The following is a 19,611-nucleotide window of genomic DNA, read 5'->3' on the forward strand; positions in this document are numbered from 1 at the left end:
AGAGGGAAGTTTTCTTATCACTTTTTCTTCTTTTCTGCTGCTGAGTCTTTGTTTATAGCCACATTTTCTATGGCAGCTTCCATTGGGAGTGGGAAGTGCTTGATTAAAGAGGCAGGTTAACGAGGTGTCATCGAATGCAGGATCTGCTGCGCAGGAGGGAAACCTTGAGTTTGACACAGATACATTATTAATATTGTTCTGAAGTCCTGGAATGGATCAGTTAAACTGGGTTTGCCTGTGGAAATGCTGGGCTTGGTTTTGGTGGTGGGGGCTGAGTGAGATGTCCTGTAGTGAGATCATTAATTATACAGAGTGGGTTTGAAGTTGGATCTTGCTTTTTGACAGTAAGCTTTGTGTGAGCAGCTTCTAAACAACTCTTGTGTGTTTTATCCCTTTTTCTTTCACCAGAGCATTTTGAATTTTTAATATTGAGGGTGTCAAACATTAAGATTTGGGTGAGAGAAGTGAGAGAAGGCTCAATGGAAGACCCAGTCTCCATTGTACCACATGGTCCTCCTTGTCTTGGCCAGTGACTAAAGGATGCAGGGTGTGGAGTTTAAAGTGAACTGCAAAGAAAGAGGGAGAAAGAGAGAGATCAGTGGATGCACACTCTGTACATAGAGTTTGAGTGAGCTAAAGAACACTCTTTGGCCGGGTGGCATCTCTGTCCTGCATCACTTGAGATCTCCTGCCCTTGCCTCCGTCCTCGGTGCGTCTCTGATGTTTTCCCCACAGATTCTCTAACACATTTGAATGCAGCCAGCACTGACATGGAGTTGCTCTGTGCTGTGGCTCCAAAGATTTTGCAGGAATTCTGTGGCTGCCATCAGGCGATTGCAGGGTTTCACTGGCTTCCATGGCTGTGTGGTTGGTGCAGGGACTTTTGTTCCAGGCAGCACATGGAGGGGTTTGGTTTCATTTCAGAGATTGTGTTTCTGCCTTGTGGCCTCACAGCAAACCCAAGCTCAAGCCTGAGCTCATTACCACAACTCAGTGAAAACCTGCACAATTCGTTCCTCTTTCGTGTTGATAAAATCATAGAATGGTTTGGGTTGGAAAGGACCTTAAGATCATCTAGTTCCAACCCCCTGCCATGAGCAGGGACATCTCGCACTAAACCATGTCACCCAAGGCTCTGTCCAACCTGGCCTTGAACACTGCAAGGGATGGAGCATTCACAACTTCCTTGGGCAACCCATTCCAGTGCCTCACCACCCTCACTGTGAAGAACTTCTTCCTTATATCTAACCTAAACTTCCCCTGTTTAAGTTTGAAGCCATTATCCCTTATCCCACCACTACAGCCCCTAACAAAGAGTCCAAGTACATATATGAGGATAAGTACTTAATCCCCCCAAGCTGCAGTTCACAGCCAGGTGCTTTCTAATTGCCATACAGCTTGCACCAGCTCTTGGCATCAAATCCCTTGGGGCTGAAGCTTTAGAGCTTCAATGGCTCTAAATCAGACACCACCATTGCCACGGGTCAGTGCTCCTGTTCCGTCAACCTGGATGGTAAGTGGGACTCCAGGGCTGGCTGCCCACCCCTGAGCTGCTCACACCAGATGAGGGATGAACCAAAGCTGTGTCCATCTCCCTGCATGCTTAGTCTCAAGGGAAGCAACAGTCATGCTGCTTGCACTGGGCAGGTCTTGCAAAACGCGTACCATGCTTTAAGAGCAGAAGTCCACGATGCTTACCTCCTTTACAGGGTAAAGTCTTTAAGGTCTAAACTTGATTTTGAGCAAAAGCTTCTTCTGGTGGGTCTTTCTAAAGAGGAGCTCATGCTGCCAAGGGCAGACAGTTTCCTGAATCCTTATTATTGGGTTCATTTTATAGTGCCTTGCCCACGGTTTTCCTCTCCAAATGAGTGGACTTCTGGGAATCCTACATGTTCTGTAGTAAAAGTGCTCTTAATTTTCTTCCACAGCTCTGTTGATTTTAATTGTCATCTCCTGTGTTGGCTGTAACAACAGTTATGTTGATTGTATATATGATGTAACTCGCTGCTGGCCTACTCCAAGGTTGGGTTGTGGTAGAGCTTCGGTTGCTGGGAGGACTTGAAATCCAGATGTTTTTCCAAAAGGGAAAGATATTTTTCCAAATTCAGCCACAGCTGTTGGTCTTAAAGTAGGAATTAAACTGGAGATCTCCTTTGTTGTATTCTTTGCAGGACACCAAACTGCAGAGGTTTGGGGTTTTTTTGGCTTGAGAATGCATGAATAAGAGCAGATCCCATAGAATCATAGAATCTGTTCCGATGCCTGAGCACCCTTTCAATAATGCTCAGTGACCTTTTAATGGATGCTGATTGAGCAGAAGTGACCCAAATTTAAATTAAAGCAGCAAAAATGTCCTGTTTGTCCCAGGCACAGTTGGTTTATCCCAGGCAGTGCTTAGAATTCACATCTTTGGTTCTTGTCCTTTAATGATCTCGATCTTGTATTTTGATGTCTTAAATATACAAGGCAGCCGTGGTGCTGGGTGGGCAGATTGTGACTGTGCCCCAGCAGCACTCAGTGTTACCAGAGTAGTTGCTTTCTGCTTTCAGGAAGAGCTGGGCTGGTGAGAAATCCAGTTTTATGGCTGTTGAGATACTGCAAATCTGTTTAACATCACATGCAGTGGCAGGAGGTGTAGGGGAGGTTTATCTCCCACATCCGGGAGTGGGAGATTGCCACAGCATAATTCACATTGGAAGAAATTTGTGGAGATCATGGAATGCAGCTTCTGCTCCAAGCAGGTCCATCTCGATCCAGGTCACATCTCCAGGGTCACCTGGAAATGAGTGCTGCCTCCTGATGGTTTTCCTGCAGAAGTGTGAGTGGCATTTCCCAAACTGTTCCTTTGTGCCTGGGCTCGTATTTCTGATCTGCACAGTCTGGTTTAGATTAATGTCATCTTGAGCCTTGGAAAGAAGTGTCTGGGGTTACGTCAGAAACTGCAGCTTTCTTTCAAGTGCAAAGAGCTGATACTTGAACAGGGAAAGGGAAACAGGGCTGACACACTCATGGAGGTCCCACGGCATGGAGTGATCATCCTTGTTGATGCTGGAATTGCAATCCTAAAGCAGCATTTCATTCTGACAGAGAAGGAAAGGAGGAAAGGAGGAACATCAATAACTGGAGGCTGATCCTAAACTGGGCAGTCAAGGCTCTTGGAGGCATTGAAGTGATGTAGGAAGGAGCACCCCTCATGTGTTGTGCTGCTCCAGCTTCTCCCAGCCCTTCATTTTAGCTGATGGACACCCTTGCCTTGCAGCTTCCTGCCTCTCGTGAGCCAAACATGTGCAGACATGACGGTGAAACCCACCTGGGATGGTTTTTACACGCATGCTGGTATTTCCTCCCTGCTCCCTCTCCCCCTGCACAGCCCCTTCACAAAGAACCAAGTCAGGCGTCACTTGTGACCTTGACCTCCAACCTCTCCTCCCCTCCTCCCAAAACATCAGCATCTGGCAGGCATGTGGGGCTGGTGGGGCTGCAGTGATAGCACACAGCCTGGGGTTTGGGTCCATTGTCCCTTCACCCTTCTGGGACATGTTTGCAGCCCTGGAGTGGTGCCTGGCTAGTGATGGGGAGACCCTGCTTCTGAAAGGGGTCCCCTAGAAGAGACCTAGAGAAGAGAAGAAGGGTGGCCCCTGCATCCAGTGATAGGACTTGTTGGATGTATTGGAAGTTATCAAGGTTTGGACTGTCACAGTGCAAGGAGTGATCCAGAATGACTCCAACCTGTGAAGAGTGAGCCAGAGCTCTTGGTTCCTGTATATGTGAGGCTCCCAACCAGGGAGATCAACAGTTCTTCTTTAGGAGCCATTTCAAAGGGGAAACCAGCTAGTTGTGGTTAATCCTTTCCTGATGCCTCCAGCAACTGTGATGTTGTGTGGTTTGACCTTTGAAACCAGACATAAAGGTACACAGATACTTGTCCCCTGGACATGGTGTGCTCCTTTCCTGCCAATGCAGGCAGAAAGGGAAAAGAGGTTCCCCTTCTTCCATGGGTGGTTCTGGGGTGTTGGGGATGATTCATCCACCCACAGGAGGTCCCTGAGATGCTTCCTATGGATGGTGCTGCACAAGGGGCAGCTGGGAGCCATGGTGGGTTTGGGTGGAGAGAGGTTGGATCATGATCTTGGCAATTACTGTGAGCTGGGAGGAGGAGTCTCCTGGGACTGTTCCTCACCCAGAACTGCTCTCAGGAGATGTGTCTTTAGGGAAAGGTGAAGCACCTCTCTCTAGGATGATTCATTGCAGATGTAATTTCCCACATCTTGCATCTCTGGGGCCAACTTGTGAGTGTTTGCTGCTGTCAGGGAGGAGGTCTTGGGGTTGGGCATGAGAAAGCAGAGACCATCACAAGCACTGCTGTGGGGCTAGCAAGACCAACATGGCCACAGTGCTGCGGGGAGATGGAAGCTTTCACTGGGGCTGGAAAATGGTGGATGGGCAATGGCTTCCTCCTAGGGGTGGAGATGGGCCAAATCCAGTTTTCTGGATGGGTTAAGAAACTCCTGGCTTAAAAATGGGGATGAAGTTTTAAAAGAGTCACCTCTGAACCTTTTCATTCAACTTTCTGTGCTTGGACCTTTGGCAGCCAAGTTTTCCAAGCTTTTATTATAGCTCTGAGGCTCAGGAAGTTTAATTAAAGAGAGATTCAGAGCTGTTAATGAGTCCAGCAGCTGGAGCAGTGAGTCTTGGTCTGCGTCAGCAGGTAGTGTGCTCTACCAAAGGCAGATCTGCAGAGCAGCAGGTCCAAGTCCCCTGTGTCCACTCTATACAGGCTCTGCAGACTTTACCTTGGACTCATTGTGGATTTTCAGTCCACAGGATACTCTCCCTGTTGAAGAACCTTAAATGTCCTCCAGAGTACTTTTTCTGCCTTAGTGTCACCAGAAAGGCATCAGCTTGTGCAGTCCAAGACTGCTCTGCAGTGTAACTAAAGCGCAGTGAGTGGGGATGGTTGGGGCGTTCTCCCTGAAGTGCCTTCCTGAGCCTCATTAAAATAACTCATGTGGGGTTTATTTATTTATTATTTTCTATGTTTATTTGCCCCCTTCAGAAGCAGTTTGCAGAAGAGTATTGCAAACCTGTGTTCACAACATGTGAATATACCGTGCTGCTGTGCTGCAGCTTGGTAGGACAGGGACTAATGTTGTCCTGCCAGAGGGGAGACTGAGATTAGACATTAGGCAGAAGCTCTTCCCTGGGAGGGTGCTGAGGCTCTGGCACAGGGTGCCCAGAGAAGCTGTGGCTGCCCCATCCCTGGCAGTGTTCAAGGCCAGGTTGGACACAGGGGCTTGGAGCAACCTGCTCTAGTGGAAGGTGTCCCTGCCTGTGGCAGGGGTTGGAACTGGATGAGCTTTAAAGTCCCTTCAGCCCAGACCATTCCATGATGATTCTGTGATTCTATCCCAAGGAAGCCTTTTTCAGCCCTTCTCTCTGATGGAGATAGGAAGCATGGAAGTCCTCCTTGCGCACATGTGTCTTTGAAGAGATGCAAGGATTTTCAAGCAATCGCTTGTAATATCCTTTTAGATTTGCTCCTGACTTGTGAACCTGAAAGAAGGGGATGCTCTGGCCCTGGGCTCCTCCCTGCGTGTGCTGGTGACTCCTGGTGTGGTGGTAGACGTGCTCTGCCTTGCAGGCTCTGTGCTTGTGCTGTATGTGTGCAGCACATGCATGTATCCCTAAGCAGTTTAATAATTCCTTTGCTCAGAGCTGCTGCAGCGTGACACTGCTGTCCCAGCTGGTGCTGGTCTTGGGGAGCCCCATCCCTGTTCTGAGCCCTGCCTGAGCTCTTCCCCTGGTTCTCTCCACCCAATAAGATGCAAGGAAATGAACCCTGCTCCTTTTCACTGCACACAATTGCCTTTTTCCCTACTTTAATGTCCCTGAATGTGGTTTTGTTTCATTTTTTATATTTCTTTCTGGCTCTTACTGGAATTCCCACAGGGCCCAGGCCAAGCAGGTAGAGGATGCTGATTTGAAACAGAATAGGACTGGAAGTAACTGAGATAAATGGCCTGATAAAAGAACCAGTGCCTGGCTGATGTGCAGAACCAGCATGGGACTGTCCTTGCCCCTTCTTCCCTGCTTGGAGAGGGCTTGAGCCAAGCAGGAACCACCCCACTCCAATTGCTCCTCTATGTCTTTATCTCTTTCTTAACACCAGTGTACAAACATTGCTGCAGGGTGGAGGGGTTTAGTGTAGATCAAGACCTGGCTCATACACAGACCGAAGAAGGCCCCTCTATTTGGTGGGGTTGTGCATGGTGAGGTCTTGCCGCATCAATTTGCACCCCTGTCTGCATAGGAGAGTTGACTGCCAAGAGGAGGGATGGGCATCAAGCTCTCCCACAGCAAAAAGGATGCATGTTGCTGTGCTTGGATGAATGAGTCATTTTTCTCCTTATCTCAAACCTGAAAGTGGGTTAAGCATGTAGGAGAGAAGGTGTCTTATTTTGAAGCCTGTAACATCAACAGTTGCCATATCAAAGACAGCTCAAAGCATGGTGCAATGATCAGGAGATTGTGACATCTCCGGGTGACGTTTGCTGGTGTGTTTGAAGCGATGTCCTGGATTTGTTGCTTTTGTAGCTCCTTCTGCAGTTGAGCAAAGCTGCTTCTGTAGCTCCTCAAGGACCTGCATGCCCCAGACAGGGTTTCTCTTTAGCTCCATCAACAGTTTGCTGCTAAACACCATGACATGGAGCTCCCTTTGTTGATGGACTGCAGTGGACTTGATGGAGCCTGAAACTGAGCTGTGACTAGAGAGGCTCAGTCACTTGGTGCATGGGATGAGAGAAGAGGTGGATGAAGCTTGTGAACCTGGGTCTGATCAGGTGAATAACTTCAAACTAGGAAGTGGGAGTTGAATTCAAATCCATCAAAACAGTTGGTTTTCCTGTGTTTTGCAAAGAAAGCTCTTGGTTGGTTGGGGTTTTTTTGGGGGGGGATGTCGTGATATCTCAGGGGTTTAAAAACTAAGTTAAATTTCCAGTTTCAGAACAGTTTTCTGTGTTTCAGTTAACTAAAGTTAACTTACACTGAATAAAAGACAATAAGCAAGAGGTAACTCCTCCCCAGGCAGAGCTGAGTCCCGTCTTTTCTGGGCTAACTCAAAATGACTCACTTTTTCATCTTTTTTTTTTTTTGCTTAAACATGGGGAAAGTTTTCTGTTTGACACTGATTTCTTCCCAGCAATTTCATTTAACCCTGAGACCTCCCCCACATCCCAAATCCAGCATTTTCTCCATGTCATCTGTTGAGGGGAGCGGTGCCTCTCTAACGGATGTGTTTTCCCCCACTCAAAGGCAGCGGGAGGAATGAAGAGCATATTTAATTTTACATCCCTGCTGTTAAAACAAGACTCATCAACCCCGTGTCTGAGGCTCTTCCCAAATTGACACTCTGATCTGAGGTGGGCTGTGCAGAGGCAGCATGAATGGGTGAGAGTGTGTGACCTCAGCCTTCTTCAGCTTTATTTGTGATGAATGATAAAGGCTCAAAAACTGGGGCTTGGTGGGAAAAGAGAGATTTTCCTCTGGGTTTTTCAGCATAAGTAACTCTGTTTTTTTTCCCTGGGAAATTCTCCAGGTTAGCAAAGAACGGGAGAGAAAGGGAAACTTAATTTGAGCTGGGAAATGATTATTATTGGGTTGGATTAGAAGCATTAGAAGATACAGAGATGGATGTGAGCCAGCCTTTGGACAAGGTACTTTGCATAGGGAGGAAGAGGATTTTGAGCCCTGGGGAGAAAACAGGGGTGGAGATCTCCACATCCCGCTTTTGCATAAAAGCTGACTGTTGTAGAGGTTGACCCATGCTCATGTGCTGAGTGTGTCCTCCTGGGGACCTCACCTGTAAGTAGAGTTGCAGGAAGCTTCTTCACTCCCACTGGAGCATCCATTCCCATTCTCACTCAGGCTTGCTGCCTGCAGACCCTCCTCTGCCCAGGATCTGGCCATGGTGAGCCAGGGATGGTCCCATCAGTCAGCCTTGGGAAGTGAGGGAACCATTGTGGATGAATGCAAGGAATGTCTGCTGAGGGAGCTCTGAGAGGATCAGCCTGTCCTGCGGTGGGGAAAGAGGCTAACACGGCGGGGTTTGGGGTTTGACACCTTCTCTCCACATGAAGGAAATCCTGGTTAATCTTTATTTACCCAGAGCCTTCTGACCTGTGGTTCAACCATTCCATAAGCTCAACCTGACCCATGAGGCTTTGGTGAAACAATACTTCAGAAGAAGAGGAGCTTTTTTTGCTTGGAGGGTCTCAGGGTCCCTGTCCCTGCAGGTGGCCCCATGCCTGGGACAGCAGCAGCTCATGGCATTGAGCAGCTTACCATGACACTTGAATTCCCATAGGCACCCAGAGGTACTTGAGGTGTAAAGATACCAGTGGAGGGGAGACGTGGGAGGCAAGTAGCTCTGCGAAGCACTGAGCACAAAGAACTTGGAGGAGCATTCAGGAGTTGAGCAAAGGCAGAAACCGCAACAATTCAACTGTGCAGGAAAATTGGCAGCCACGAGTGTGGAATGAATCACAAACGTGCACGTTTTGCTAGAGGTGAAAGAGCGGTTTTTGGCTGTGAAATGTCAGCTTGTTACTGGGAAACACTCATTTTTAATGTGTTTTTCTTTATTCTTGAGAGCTGTGCTGAAGGGAGCATGGAGGGAAGCTCAGGACTGCTGCTCCTGCTCTGCCCCAGGCTGTGCTGAAGCTGCTGCATAAGGTTCTTGTGCTTCTTTCTCTTGCTTGTTCCTGCCCTGTTTGTGGAGGTCCCTGGGGGCAGGCAGTGCGTGGTAGCTAGATACAACCTCTAGAACCTTGTTCCTCATCAAATGAGTTTTAACACCAGATCAGAGCCTGCGCACTGACCCTCACCTCAGCTTATCTAAAAGGGAAGGCAGCAGAAATAGATCCCTGCAGAACACTTGCCTGCAGTGAAAACTTTCCCTTTAGTTAAGTGCACTGGAACTAATTTTGGTTTGGGCATTAGTCATACACTGAGTGACAGGAGCTGGTAGAACAAAGCACAGTGGCAAAGCTCAGTTCAGGCAAGTCCAGCTCCCACAGCTTATGGGCTCATGGAGCAGCATCTGTGTCCCCTCTCTCTTGCATGGAACCGTTTCAGGGAAGCCCAGTATCTCCAAAGTGATAAATTGCAGCATGAAGTGGCTGTATGTTAGCTCAGATAAACCATGTGCTGGCCTGTGGCCATTATTTAAAAGGGAAATTTGGCCTGCTGGGTGAAGGTGATGTGAAGAGGTTCCCTGAGATAGGATGGGTTTGGACAGAGGTAAGAAGTTTGCCAGATGCTGGTGCAATAGGGAGTTTCCTGTAATAGACCCCATGCTCTTGAGGGAAAGCAGACGGGAGTTACCTTTCCTTGCCAGCGGTTTGGGACCTTGAGTCTCCAACCAGCTCCCTTGATTAATGGATCCATGGGATCCATGAACAAGCACCCCTGATCCCATTGCTGTGGGCAGCAGAATGGGGCTGGGTCTCTGGCTGGAGCATGTCCCTGGCAGCCTTGTGTCCAGCCCCATGTACCCTGCGTGTCCCCCGCTTTTTGCCCTCAAGCTCTCTTCTCTGAGTGCCAGCTTCTCTCCAAAGCCAGCCCTTAGAGACAAGCAGTGCTGGTGTGCACCCAGCTTCCTGGATGGAGCTGCCATGTTTGCCCTGGGCTTTAAGGATCATTGTTTAGTCAAGGGTGATGTTTTGAGGTTTTCTCTGCAGAGTGGTGTGCTGGAAAGAGCTATACATGTGAAAACAGATGCCAGTAAGCATCCTGCCTCTCAAGGGGTTCCTGGATGGGGTATGATCTACCATCACAAACCCTGTGTGCAGTGGAAAGAAGTGTGTTGCAGTCTCTGCAGTTTGTTTCTCCAGGCTCTTGATGCCCTGAGTTTGTGAATTAGTATGAATCAAAATGGTTATGAATGTTGAATTTGCCAGCTCTGTGCATGTGTACACACAGGATGGGGCTGGAGGGCATGAGGCCAAGGGCACAGTAAATTCTGGTTGGGATCTTTGCCCATTCTCTTGCAGGGATGCAATAACAAGGTATTTCTCAGGGGTAACCTGAGCCAGACCTTCACAATTGCATGATATGATTTCTCCCTGAGTGAAGTCATCTGCTCTTATCAAGCCTGGAAAATGAAGCTATCTGACTCCCTTCCCCAGACAGTTAGTCTGGGCCACTGCAGGGAGGTTGATAAACCACGTTTGTCATGAACACACTTGAGACCCAGCAGAGGAAGAGGGCTGCGATTGCCAAGGCTTGATGTTAGGAGCAGAGTGGGCACCTCTGCAAAGGAGCTCTGAGCACACAAAAGGGGAAAGCTTTGGAAAGATGCTCTCTGGGTATCAGTGGGTGGATGTTTCCTTTTTGCTGGCACCTCTCTAGCTCTGCAGCAGAGTTTGAGAGGGGAAAATCAGGCAGGGCAGGGAAAACACACTCTGATACTTTGGCTGCAGTGAAGAAAATAGCAATCGGTTTGGTCAGTGCAAGGACTGTATTATGGGGTTAAAAGCTGCAGTGTTTATTGCTTTAACTGTAAGAGATCCCTGCTTGGTACATGAGGTCTTGAGGAAGCAGGGAGAATGACACAGGAGAAGACAGGCAAGAGCTTCCAGGGCAAACTAATTCTCCAGTCCTTTCCTTGGCTGGGATATGCGCATGTGCATCCTACTTACCTCATACACATATCCTCACAGCCTCCCAAAATTAGCTCTGCTTTGTTTCTCCACCTGCACAAAAGGAAAGAAATATTTACCCATGATGATGTGGACATGGAAATGCAAGCCTGGGTAGATCTGCTTGAACAGAGCAGTTTGTGGTCTAGTGAAAGGTGTCCCTGCCCATGGCAGGGGTTGGAACTGAATGAGCTTTAAGGTCCCTTCCAACCCAAACCAGCTATGATTCTATGAAGCAGCATCCATTTGGATGCTTAAGAAAATATGTTGTGTTCAGTTGTGGTTCTTCCTGGGGATCTCAGTCATCAAGGACATCTGTGTACAGCTGAGGGCAGCATAAGGGCTCCCATATGGATGTTGTGCGGATGCTCAGCTCTAACTCCATCTCTGACTACCACCAGAAATGAAGCTTCACTTGTGGGTGCCAGCATGTGACCAAATGAGGCAGCTCTGGTGTTTGAACATGACATTCCTTGGGTCTGAAAGCACAAAGGACCTTTCACTGCTTTCCAGCTGCTACTTCCCTGCAGGGTTTTGATGCTTTGATTGTAAGTTGCAGAACAGGAGTTGCGGAGATCCTGAGCCAAGGCGTGCTTGTTCATGGTGTGACAGATGGCTCCTGGCACACAACCAGACCCTTTCTGGTTGCCTTTCACCGGCGGTGAACATCTGGGTGTATTGCTTTAGATCTGGCTTGCCTTGCATGTTGCCAGTGATATCAGGTTTAAGCTTTGGTTTTCCAGACTCAGATGATGTTACGTGTACAGTTAGACTAAACCAGAGGAGCCAATCCATCATTAGTGAAGGAGTCTGGAGGAAGGCTCTGGTTTTGGGGAGCACCAAGCCCTTATTTGCTGAAATGAGAGGAGTTCCAGGATAGGCTGCCTGGACGTGTTTGTTTTGATTTTTCTCAGGCTGTAATCTCTCCCAGATGTGCATGTCTGCAGCAGAAGATACTAACCCCACAGTTCTCTTGTTACTCGAGGCGCTTTCAACATTGCCACAGTAATAGCTCAGGCTGAGCCTCTGCCAGACTTGAGAATAATTGCTCTAAAAGAATGGGAGTTGGAACTGGAGAAATGTTTGTGAAGATCAACTTGTAATAGAGAAGAAGGAAACAAAGTCTTTCAAAAGGAGATATTTCCTGTCAAACTGCTGCATCATTCCCAAACTCTGAAATGATATTTCCTTCTGTTAGGAATCTTTCTGCCTTATCTTTACCTCTTCACTGGAGTTTTGTAGCTTCTGGTGTAGATTTTGCTGCTTCCCCTTGCCATTTGGTGAAGAACAGAATCATAGAATGGTTTGGTTTCCAACCTTAAGATCATCTAGTTCCAACCCCCAAGAAAGTGTAGTTAGGAGGTAAACAGCAGGAAAGACTAGGTCTGTTCTTACCCTTTTCATCTCCTCTCCTGCTAGCATCTGCTTTTGGAGCCAGGGATGGGAGCTGCAGGGACCTCCTTGTGTTCTTGACCTTGAAGTCCATCGAATTGGGACAGGTCTTGGCCATGGGAGCTTGGTGTGGTGTGTGCACACCAATGTCCATGTGCTCTCCATCAGCACGAGAGGATGCTGAGAATCAAGGGTACGAGCTCTGGCTGTGCTATGGGCCGCCCTGCCTGGCGCTGACCATCCCACTGACAGGAGGTTTTTATGATCATCTCTTCAGGGGAAGTTCAGGTTAGATCTAAGTAAGAAGCTCTTCCCTGTGAGGGTGCTGAGGTGCTGGCACAGGGTGCCCAGAGAAGTGGTAAATGCCCCATCCATGACAGTGTTCAAGGCCAGGTTGGACACAGCGGCTTGGGTGACATGCTCTAGTGGGAGGCATCTCTGCCCATGGCAGGGTGTTGGAACTGATGATTTTAAGGTCCTTTCCAACCCAAACCAGTCTGCGATTCTATGATTGCTTTTCTCTGGTGGCTTTGTGTGTATTTATGTGTCTGTCTTCCAGCCCAACAAAACAAAACAACAGAGAGGGAGGATTTTGGAAAGCTGAAGCTGGAAACAAGCCCCTGGAGTGTGATCATTTGTAGAATTTGCTCTTAATTTACTTGGACAATGGAGCAACAATGAGAAGCTCATTTACTAGTGACAGTGAGTGCCAGTGATTTGGGACTTGTCCCCACTCAAGTGTCACACAACTTTTACTAGTGTGTTTTGTAGCTGTTCATAAATGAATCCCACAGAACCCACTGTGTAGACATTGTGGAGCAATTCAAACCTGGTTCGTGCTGATTTACTGTAATTCAGTAGCTAAGTTGAATTGCTGTGAGGTGGACTTGGACAGATTGAGGAGTGCAGGGATTTGCACAGGTTTAAATGCATTTAAAAACACCCCTCTAACTAAACCTATTAAGCCCTAAATATAGATAAAATATCAGTTCCACAGTGTTTGCTTGAGTAAAGTGAGGGATTAAACTCAACCCAAAAGCATTTGGAGTGCTCAAGGCCAGGCTAGACGGGGCTTGGAGCAACCTGCTCTAGTGGAAGGTGTCCCTGCCCATGGCAGGAGTTGTGACTGAGGAGCTTTAAGGTCCCTTCCAACACAAACCAGTCCTATTCATCTGTGGTCAATGGTCCAGGAGGGAACAGCACATGCATACACAGAGCAGAGAAAGAAAGAACTGGGAAAGATACGTGGAGAACAGGGGATAGGAGACACACCAGGGTGTGCGTGTGGCCTGGGGGTGAAGGGCGAGCAAGGCTGGGGTGGAGCGTAGCATCCCAGAGCTACTTTCCTAGAGCCCAGGAGCTCCATGCTGATGTTAACTCTCTTGGTTGCTCAGGAAGGTGATGGTTGAGGAGCTCTGCAGGATCTCTCAGTACATGTCTTGGGAAGGTTAGAAATGGCTTCTAACAAACCAACCCAAGTGAGGCCACCAAATCCTGCAGAGCACCCAGCTGTTGTGAGCTTCCCTCCCAGCCCTTCTCAGCACCTCCTTCAGAAGGGTCTTTGGACTTGTCAGGACATTGATTTGTTGCATGTTTGCAAAGCAAACACACGTTTCCTTGTCCCTGTGAGGGCAGGAAATGCTCTTTAAGTTAATGGGACAAGATTGTCATGCCGTCTCATGATTTGCGTTGGGATTTCAAGAGAGAAGACCTGGTGAGGGTGATGAAGCTGAAGGCTGAAATGCCCATCAAGCCCACTTCCTCACTCCTGTGGCCACTCTGGTTTCACCATCCCCACTGTGGGTTTAGCAACTCTTAAACTCTTTCCTGTTCCCATTGCTCTTCTCCCAAAAGGCATCTCACAGGCTCTTATTCTTCCACTTGTCCTACTTTTCCCTCTAGCCAGTGTATCCTTATCTGGGTCATCCTTGACTTCCACAGCCCTTCCTCCTCCCCAGGCTTTGCCCCTGAAAGCTCCATCCCAGCAGAGCACCCATGCTGGGCCCATACGAAGAGCAGCAGCACGCCTGGAGATCTGTGTATGGAGCCTGAAAAGAAGCCCTCGCTCCCATTTTTCCTGTCCAAACAATGCTCCCAGCTGACTCTTTCATCTGAAAAGGTTTCTCTTCCCTGAAATTCTCAGTCCTCTCTGTGGGTGGGTGGTTGCATTCACTTTTCTACTAATAGGTACCATGTTCTCTGTGAGAAATGGGCTTTTGCTGTTTCTTCCTGCTTTGGCTCCATCCCCTTCAACTTGCAGCCGCTGGGTCAAACACAAATTCTCTCTGCTCTCCGGAGCAGGGAGGAGAAGGTTGAAATCCTGTTGTATAACCCTCTGTATTCGGCTTAAACCTTGCCTCGTGTGGCTTGTGGTTTTGTCCTTAACAAGAAGTTGTTAGATGACAAGGGAAATGGGAACAATAGGAAATGAACGTGGCACAGGAGGGGACATGGATGGCTGCTGTGGGCATTATTTACTTTACAATGCAGGGATAGAAAGAGAAGCAGGAAGAGCTGCTGGAGGGCTGGTGACCTGCAAACAGCCTGGAGAAGAGAAGGCTCCTTAAGGGAGACCTTATTGTGGCCTTTCAGTACCTAAAGAAGCCAACAAGAAACCTGGAGAGGGGCTTTGGACAAGGGTCTGTAGGGACAGGACAAGGGGAATGGCTTTAACCTGCCAGAGGGGAGATTGAGATGAGCTCTGAGGCAGAAGCTCTTCCCTGTGAGGGTGCTGAGGTGCTGGCACAGGGTGCTCAGAGAAGCTGTGGCTGCCCCATCCCTGGCAGTGTTCAAGGCCAGCTTGGACCCAGGGGCTTGGGGCAACTTGCTCAAGTGGAAGGTGTCCCTGCTTGTGGCAGGGGTTGGAGCTGGATGAGCTTTAAGGTCCCTTCAACCCATCCATTTTATGATTCTCTACCTGCACAGCACCACATGGGACCCAGACTTGATGCATTTTGGGGCATTTCTGTGCCTCAGCATGTGAACTGTCAAGAAGGAAGTGAAGGACTCTTGGTGTTTTGGGAAGGCTGCCTTGTTTTGAAGGCTTGGCTGTGGACCACTGTGGTGCTGTCAGTGGTGTGAGGTGCCAGGAAACCCTTGTCCCAGTATAAAGTCCTCTTTTTCCATTGCTTAATACAGAAAGCCTTTAATATCAATTATGGCTGTGATGTACAAGCCTCTCTAATTCAGTTTGAAGCACGTGGCCTGTGATCTAGGCAGACTCTAGTAGGACATTTTCATAAGGCACTCAGAAATCAGAGGGAGAAAAGACCCATTAGTTCATATGCTCCATTCCCCAGCCAGCAAGCACCAGGGCTGTCCTCTGGGCTTGTCCCCAGGGCTTGTCCAGCCCAGTTATTTCAGGTCCCAACCAGTGGTACCACATCCAGGGGAAGTGACTCAGTCTGACAGACCCAGTTACAAGCTCTCCCAGGGCTCCAGTTATGGTTTATGTTGTTTAATATCATTTCCTTTCCCCTCATTTCCCTCCTCTGGGGAGAAGTTAAAGCCTAATATAAGCTTCACACGTGCATGCAAGCCAGAGGAAAGTATGGATGGTCAGTTCTCTGTATCTGCAACATGAGTTATCCCCCTCTACGGAACACCTTCATCTGTGATGAAGCCCTAGGGATAGGATGTGGTGATAGAGAACCACTACTGAACCCTGTCTGGCCTCCGAGAGCATTAATGGGCCTTTATGGCCCTGATCAGCCTCACCTGGGACCTCCACACACACCCTCATCCCAGGAGCCCTTTTAAGCTCAGCCCTGCACCCTCAGCCCCACTCCTGAGCTTTGGTGTAGGGTGCTTGCCTCTAGCTCTGCCTCTGGCTTTGCCTCCTGGATGGACCATGGACCTGTGCTGGGTATATCTTGTTTCTTGGTAGGGCCCCTTGTATGCTTGTGTCCTGTCTCTTGACTGGCTTTGCCTCCACTCTGTAGCCTTGTTTCCAGACATGCTTCTGCCTGTGTCTTCCTTTGTCATTGATTGTGCTCCATGGGGGACCCTAGACCTGGTCTAGGGCTGCTTGTGGACCCTGTTACCAGTGCCTGGGGCTGCCTGTTGTGTTTGCTCCTCTTGGTGCTGTGTCTGTTAGCAAGGCACTGCCTGCAATGGGGTCCCCAGCTCCTGGCTCACCAGCCCTTGGTGCTCTCCACTGCCCAGGCTGGTGGGTGCCTGTATGCCAGACATGTTCCAAATTGGCCTTTTGGGGTAAGCAAAATGGTGTCATGGTGTCATCTCCTCTTTGAAGGATAGATGGGCCTTTGGAGTTGTCCTCTGACCAGCGTATTGTCCATGTTTCCTGTTTCTCCTCTCTTTCCTTGGGAATTGTAACTGTGTGGTGCCGCAAGACTGCTAAGGGCAGGAAAACCCTGTATTGAAAATACAGAGCTTATGGCCTGACGGAGGTCTGTTGGCAAGGTCCAACACCCAACAGTGCAGGGGCATAAGCAGAGCCCTCTGCCTTCATTTCTCCTTTATGCTAGAAATGCTGGTGCTTTTTGTGTGCTTAATATTTGGGCTGGAATTTGTTGATAACTTCCCAGAGTGGTGAGGTAAAGTCTTTGATCCCTCCTTCTGTCTGCTTTTTTTCATTTTGAAAAGGGATCCATACATTTTTGGGGATTTACTGTTCAACTTTACCCAGAAAACCATCAAGAAGTCAGAGCTTTTAAAATAACCTCTTAAAGTGCACCGATGTGCTCAGACCAAGGCAGTGGAGGTAATGATGGTCCAGAGCACATTGCTGATCATCAGAGAATGCATCTTCTCTTGCAGAGCTCTGCAAGGCTCTGCTGTTTTCTCGTCCAGCCTGAGCTTAACATTGCTGGGACATCTGCACTGACACACAGGGTCAGTCTAGCCATTTCTCTTGGCACAGTTTCTGGGCTATTGGATGCAGAGACCTGACACAACATCTACCACCACAATGGATTCTTGTGGTTGGATTCAGCAGCTTTATGGTGTATCTCTAACAGCTTTTTATAGGTGTCTCCCTTTGCACTGACTGTTGTGCTCCCCATCCTCGAAAGCATGTCTCCCCAAACATGCTTGTCACCCTTGTGGTTAACTTCAGCTTCAGGTTAACTTTGGCTTGGGACGTATGTTCTTGGCTCCACTTGGCTCTTGGCCCCACTGTTGGTGCTTGTCCTTGCTGAGCCTGTGAACAAGTCTCCTGGCATTGGGCTGCCTGGGAAGATTCCTGCACTGCTTTGGGAGCCCAGAGCAAGCTGACTTTGGCAGCAGTTGTTGAACTCCAAGAATCTCCTTTCCAGCATAGAAATAGCCGTTCTGCAGGCTTTTGGGTTGAGGTTGAAGAGCAAAATGGTTTGGCATGTAGAATGTGCACCGTGGGCAGTCCTGCCTGACTTTTCTGCAGGTGAGCAAGGAAGAACCCAAGCCTGGAGCTCAATGTAAACCCAGCCTGCCTGTGAACAAAGCCTGGCCTCAGGTCTTGAGCAGCGTTGCCTCCAGGGTGCAGGTAGGAGCATGCTGGTGATGACAGTTGCTCACTGCTGCTCCCAGTGTGCATGTGAACAAGTAGAAAGGTGTCCCTAAGGATGGGAACACAGCTAAATGTGTTCCATGATGTTCAGGCTCTGACGGCTGCTGCAATGCATGGCCCCTCTACCAGAGCTGGGGTTGCTCTGGGCATACAGTGGGATCAGTCTGTCTCTCCCTTGGCTGGTAGATGCATGTTCCTGTGCCCCATGCTGTGGACAGCCCCTCCCTTGGCTATGATGGGTTGTGGTTCCTACCTGTTGCCTTGCCTGGGCATGAAGAGAGATGATTAGTTTTGCTCCTAATTCTGTTTTTCTTCTATGCCAGATTCTTCCCTTGGTGTTGGGGAGGGGTCCAGAGGCAAACACCAGCCCTGGATGTTCAAACCTCCTGGTGTGGCCCAGCTCCTGTGATCACTCCCCTGTTACCTCCAGTTCTCAGGCCTAGGAGAGAGGAATTTCTGTTACTTTATTTAGGAAAGCACCAGGCACATGTTTAACCCTAACTGCAGACCCGTGTGTTGTCAGGGACCATGGGTTTCACTTTCAAGTTGTGTGTTAAGGCCATGCCCTGCCTAGGGAATCTTCCATGGAAGCATGTTCTTTGTAGTACTGCATTCCCAGCTGCAGCTTGTGTAGGAAAAGCCTTAACATGATAGAAAGCACTGAATTCACACTCATCTGCCTGTAATCATCAGCAAAGTTGAGGTGATGAGGGCTGCAGCCCTTGGAGATGGAACATGCAGGTCTTGGCACATCCATTGGTGTCAGCAGCTGGGAAATCATTTCGCAAACTGTCGGTGAATGAGAAGTAGTGAACATTCCTGATGTTTTTTCCCCCTCTGTCAGCTGTGTTTGATCTAAGATCAATTCCCCAAGCTGTGCATGCACATCACTTGCAACACCAATAGACATTGCCAACTCAGTGCTGTTTCAGGGTTTGTGACTGCTCAGGTCTCTGAGGGGCTCAGCCCTGCACCCTGTCTGGCTTGGTACCACTCCCCTGCAGTGTTCCTGCTTCCAAAGGCTGCTGCACGTTGGCATTGCTAAGCTGAAAACTGCCTGGGAACATAGAATCCCAGCCTGGCTTGTGTTGGAAAGGACCTTAAAGCTCCTCCAGTTCTAACCCCTGCCACAGGCAGGGACACCTTCCACTAGAACAGGTTGCTCCAAGCCCCTGTGTCCAAGCTGGCCTTGAACACTGCCAGGGATGGGGCAGCCACAGCTTCTCTGGGCACCCTGTGCCAGCGCCTCAGCACCCTCACAGGGAAGAGCTTCTGCCTTGTATTTAACCTAAGTCTCCCCTGTTTTAGTTTAAACACATCACCCCTTGTCCTATCACTACAATCCCTGATGAAAGTCCCTCTACAGCACCCTTGTAGCTCCCTTCAGACACTGGAAGCTGCTCTGAGGTCTCCACACAGCTTCTCTTCTCCAGGCTGAACAGCCCCAATGTTCTCAGCCTGTAAGTGGCTCATGTTCCATTTCTCATCGATCAGCACCCCCAAGTCCTTCTCCTCAGGCTGCTTTGAACCACTTCACTCAACCTGTAGCTGTGCCTGGGATTGCCCTGACCCAGGTTAGGAGCTTGCACTTGGCCTTGTTGAAATTCATGAGGTTGGCATTGGCCACATATTGATGCTGTGACCATGTGGGGAAATACCAGGTAAAATCTAAAGTCACCACAAATGGCTATGTCTCCTGCAGGACCCCATTCTCTCCCTCTCTTCCTCCCTTCCCAGCACAGGGCTTTTCCCAATGTAAAATCAGCTGAGGAGATGGTGGCTGGACCACTACGTTAGCGTCTGAACTGGATCAAAGCTGCTTTCTGCTCAATTGACTTTTTTGCAGAGCCATGGATCTACGTGGTGTGTAGATGTCCTGTCAGGCTGCAGCATGCCCGAGGCTGTTCATCTGCCCTTGGATAAATCTCACACCTCATCAATAGTGGGAACTGGAGTAAAGGCAGAGGCTGGATGCTTCCCAAGTGATGGCAGGTGCCTGGGGAGATGGTACCGGGC

Source organism: Nestor notabilis, unplaced genomic scaffold (assembly GCF_000696875.1).
Source record: "Nestor notabilis isolate BGI_N333 unplaced genomic scaffold, ASM69687v1 scaffold10937, whole genome shotgun sequence".
NCBI lineage: Eukaryota > Metazoa > Chordata > Aves > Psittaciformes > Psittacidae > Nestor > Nestor notabilis.